General features: G+C 41.0%; 1 pseudogene; it reads right to left on the bottom strand.

Annotated features, from left to right (window-relative positions):
* Positions 1-412: 412 nt before the first annotated feature.
* LOC148239676 (agamous-like MADS-box protein AGL80 pseudogene) lies at positions 413-3,386 on the bottom strand (annotated as a pseudogene).
* Positions 3,387-5,343: the final 1,957 nt, after the last annotated feature.

Here is a 5,343-nt window from a genome sequence, read left to right on the forward strand (position 1 = left end):
AGTAGCACTAGCACAGAAAATTTAAATTATTGAGGTGAAGATTAATTTAAAGAAAATCATAACACAAAGTAATCTAAGTACATGAATGTATGTGACCCGACGACTATGTCTGTGAGGATGACAGTTACAACTATTATGATGACTACAACTATTTAGACGATGACTATGACGACTAAGAAACTAACAACATATCTCTATGGTGGAATTTAATTTGTTATTTAAAGTACATCCTCAATAACACCCAAAAAAATTCAAAATCAGATATCATAATTCTCAATTTCTAAGAGTAATTAAACACACTGGACCATACCAATCCATTATTCTGGCAGCGTCTGCACTGTAGAATCCTCTTCGATTTGATGAAAGTCTCATCAGGACCCTTCATCACTCCTTTGTCTATTGCCTCCTGAGGCTAAGGTGACTTGCTGAGTGTTTCCATGCTCTTTTGGATTTCTTTGAGGTGTTGTTCGATGAGCCAACCCAAATCGTATAGATTAATAAAGTTGAGTTGGTAGAGGGACTTCCTAGTAGGACTTTGGAACATGATATCCGTTATCTCATTTTCTTGAGTATCATTGCGCTTCTTCTTCAGTTGGTCGATTGCTTTAGTGATCCTCTGGTACAGGAAGCTCTCCTGATTCACCATCTTCTTGCTCTGCTCCATCTCGGGCATCCTCTTAAAGTCAGCAAGCACATTTTGGGCTCCTAGAGGGGAAGGCCAAACATCTGGTTGCGAGTCATAAGGGCTATAAATGATTGTACAGGCTTTATGTAACGGTCTCGGAAATTCAATAGCAAATACTTATAATAATCTGAGTGCGGAAGTGAAATAAAAGATTTAGCTTAACATCCCTTACACAATAACTTAAAAGTACTATACAAAATCACGAAATAAGTTCTCTGAAAAAAATACGAGAAATAAGAAAAATTGAGGAAACTATAAAGCATCTAGCATCTACTCGCAGTCTTCTTGTGGATCGGGCTTGGGAACCAGGTTCTCTTGATCTGAAATAGTTAAATAAGGAATGAGCTACACTAGCCCAGTAAGGACATCACACTATATCACCATCACAGAAGCAAAGGTTGGTAGAAAATCAAAACAACCAATGGAGCAGTTGATTTAAACCATTACATTTACTTACAATAAAATCATTTACCCTTTTTCTTACCATCGGGGAATTGATGGAAACAAATTTTAGAAGCAGTAATATTATACAGATCACAATTTCATGCATAATCAGTAACATAAAACATATCATAAATCCGTATTCATTAACAATAAGTGATTATCACCGTTTCTCATTTTCACCAGCCTACTAGTATCCATGGGGATCCATAAGGGTGTCCTCGCTACACGTGAACCATTCTCCTTAACAATCTTAATTGCAGGGCCATCCCCATACCCCGTCCAGTATGAGTTCCAAGACATTAAACCTCAATACCTCGTCCGGTATGAGGGTGAAGCTGGCCGTCCCCATACCCCGTCCGATATAAGCGCTAATTGACCAAGTCTCCATACCCCATCCGGTATGAGACTACGTTCACGGTAGGGTTCCCTATGAACCCAGTCCGTCCACCATCTCCCAGGATATCTAGTGAGGCTGTCACCTTATCTATTTTCCCTTAGTCCCCGTTACCAAGTTAAACATAATCACATAAACAATAAACATGCACCCGGTAATACAATCATATCTTAAATTCCAAAATCACACAGTGGTCAAGTAAGACAGTAATACATGCATTTAAAACCATAGAATAGATAAAGCAGATACCATAATGCATTTAATTTGTAAAATAAATCAAGCAGGAATCGACAGAGAATAATGTCCAGTTCTGGCTCCATTAGCAACCTTAATTAATTATGCATATTTATCTAACCTGTACAAAAGACCGCATTATTATTTATTCAAACTTCACATCTATGATAGGAAATAGGGTGAGGGGTCCTTTCTTAATTTGACACCGAAAAGCTAAATGGTTATTGCGCCTATGGGCAGTCCCTGGGTTCCCTAAATTTTTCTTCGGGAACTAAAACATACTTACGGTACTTACAAATGTCCCAAATAACCCAAAATCAGTCCCAGGGCCTACTCGACAAATTTTTGAAATCCGGCACGGTGGCTTCGCCGTGCTCCGGCGACGGCGCCATCGCCCGCAGCGGCGATCAGCCTCGGGTTGGCTATTTTTGGTTTATTCGGCTGAATTCAGCCAAACTTGCATCGGTTCTTGTGAGAAAACACACTTAGGGCCCTCGGTGGGCCAAAAAAATGTAAAAAACTGAAACTCACCTACAGTGTGGCATTCCGGTGCAGTGGATCCTCCGGCTCACGTTGCAGTTGGGTGTTTTGCTCCGGTCAACCTATAGAGGAGGAAATGATGATCACAATGATGAAAAAATCACATCGAACGGGAATCAGGAAGGCCCTCATCGGAGGCAAAAACTAAAACACCCCGCTGCGGTGCCGCTGAGCTTCAACGGCATTTTTCGGCCAATTGGCCAATTTGTTCACTTCGATTTGGCCGTGGGTAGTTTTGAAATCAAATTCTGAGTAAAAGGTAGAATGTTTACCTCATCTGGCGGTCAAAAATTGCTCTAGTGTGAAGGCGGGTGGTGACTGCGCTGTTTTCTCCGACGAGGGGCTCTAGCAGCTAGGGTTAGGGTTTAGGTGCGAATGGAGTTATTTATACCCATCCACTTTTGATCTGGGCCGTCCATCACTTTTAATCTAGACCATCCGATCGTGATTAAATAGGGAGTGAATCTGGACCGTTCATCGCAATTTAATCTGGGTCGTTTGTGCGCACAGGAATGGATCTCAACCGTTCGATCCTGCGCATGTGGATCACCAATGCGGCTCCCCCCGCGTGGCCTCCAGCGTTAGTGTCTTTGCCACCTGGCGCGTCCTGGTTGGTCAGGACTGCTGACCGGGCAGCTGACATGGCGTAACTTTTCTAAATTGTGTTTTGACCCCGTTTTCTGATTTTTCTTTCAAAAATACCCCCAGAACTAAAATTTTCATCCTTCTTCCCCAAAAATTTTTTCATATTAAATCCTCAATTATTTTTTTACCCTTTTTATTATTATTATTACTATTATTTTCATTTAATAAAATTAAAATAAAATAAATTTAATTCAATTCAATTAATACATATTTATATTTATATAGAAATAATAAAAATAAAAAAAATAATTGGGTGTTACACTTTGACATCGCAAAGAGTGCTAAGTTCACTCATTTTCTTCATTAGCCCCTTCTTCCTTTTCTTGAATGTGGCTTTTCTTGCAGAGTTGTTAGTGATATAAGCAAGCTTAACCTTCTTTCTAGTCATGGTATTTTGTCATGTGTGCCCAAGGGGCGGGAGGGGGTATATATAAAATGACACAATGGTTGAGTAGCCATTAGCAAGGAATGGGGGCGAAGTGTTTTAATATAGAAGAATATACCATGTAAGGTGTAACACCCAATAAAATTTTTTTATTTTTTTTTATTTTTTAATATAATTGTTTATTTATTTAATTTGTTTTAATTTATTTAAAAAAAGGGTTAAAATTTGTTAAGGATTAATTTGAAAATAATTTTGGGGAAAAAGGGTGAAAATTTGGGTTATGGGGGTATTTTTTAAAGAAAAATCAGAAAACGGAGGTCAAAACACAATTTATAAAAGTTACGCCACGTCAAATGCCCGGTCAACAGCCCCGACCAACCAGGACGCGACAGGTGGCAGAGACGCTAACGTGGGAGGCCAAGCGGGGCCACATGGGCAATCCGCATGTGCGTGATCGAATGGTTGAGATCCATTCCCGCACGCACGGAAAGCCTAGATTGAAAACACGCAGGGACGGCCCAGATTGCATTGCGCATGACGGCTCAGATTGCATCGCGTACGGATGGCCCATATTGAATCGTGATGAACGGTCGAGATTCACTCTCTATTTAATCACGATCGGACAGTCCAGATCAAAAGCGATGGACGACCCAGATCAAAAGCGGATGGGTGTAAATAACTCCATTCGCACTCAAACCCTAACCCTAACTGCCAGAGCCCCTCGTCGAGGAAGACAGCCCAACCGTCGGGAGCCGACTGCTACCACCCGCCGCCTCACCGGAGAGCCCCACCGCTGATGAGTTTTAGTTTTTTATGTTTTTTTAGCCCACCGAGGGCCCTAAGTGTGTTTTCTCGCAGGAATTGATGCAAGTTTTGCTGAATTCGACCAAAAATGGCCGAAAATAGCCAATCCGAGGCGGGTCACCACCACAGCCATCGGCGCCATCGCCGAAGCACGGTAGAGCCGCCGTGCTGGATTTACAAAATTGGCCGAGTAGGCCCTGGGACTGATTTTTGGGTTTATTTGGGACATTTGTAGGTACCTTTAGCGCGTTCCAGTTCCTGAAGGAAAATTTAGGGAACCAAGGGACCGCCCGTAGGTGCAGTAACCATTTAGTTTTCAGCGTCGAATCAGGTAAAGACCCCTCACCCTATTTTCTATCATAGATGTGAAGTTTGAATAAATTTGTACAAGTTAGATAAATATGCATAATTAATTATGGATTGCTGTGGATTTATGTGGATTCCTTTTGTAAAGGCATGATGGTATCTGGTTTAGAGTTTTAAATGCATGTACTACTGTCTTACTTGATCACTGTGTGATTTTGGGATTTAAGATATGATTGTATTACCAGGTGCATGTTCACTGTTTATGTGATTATGTTTAATTTGGTAACGGAGATTAAGGAGAAACAAGAAGGAGATGTGATCTAATAAACAGATAAGGTGACAGTCTCACTAGATATCCTAGGAGATGGTGGACGGACCGAGTTCAATGGGAACCCTACTGTGAACGTTGTCTCATACCGGACGGGGTATGGGGATGGCCGACTTCACCCTCATACCGGATGGGGTATTGAGGTTTAATGTCTTGGCGCTCATATCGAACGGGGTATGGAGACGGCCCTGGAATTGAGATTGTTAAGGGAAAGAGTTCACGTGTAGCGGAGACACCCCCTATGGATCCCCATGGATACTAGTAGGCTGGTGAAACGAGAAATGGTGATGATTAGTTATTGTTAATGAATATGAATTTATGATATGTCCTATGTTACTGATTGTGCATGAAGTTATGATCTGTATGATGTTATTGTCTTTATAGGTTGTTTTCACAGATTCCCCAATGGTAAAAAAAAGAGTAAATGGTTTTACTTTTAATGAATGTATTGGTTTAAAATTTAGTGCTCCATTGGTTGTTTTTTATTTTCTACCAACCTTTGCTTCTGTGCCGGCACTATAGTGTGATGTCCTTACTGGGCTAGTGTAACTCACCCCTTATTTAACCATTTCAGATCA

The sequence above is a fragment of the Carica papaya genome, unplaced genomic scaffold (genome assembly GCF_054855325.1).
Source record: "Carica papaya isolate Zhongbai unplaced genomic scaffold, ASM5485532v1 h2tg000022l, whole genome shotgun sequence".
NCBI lineage: Eukaryota > Viridiplantae > Streptophyta > Magnoliopsida > Brassicales > Caricaceae > Carica > Carica papaya.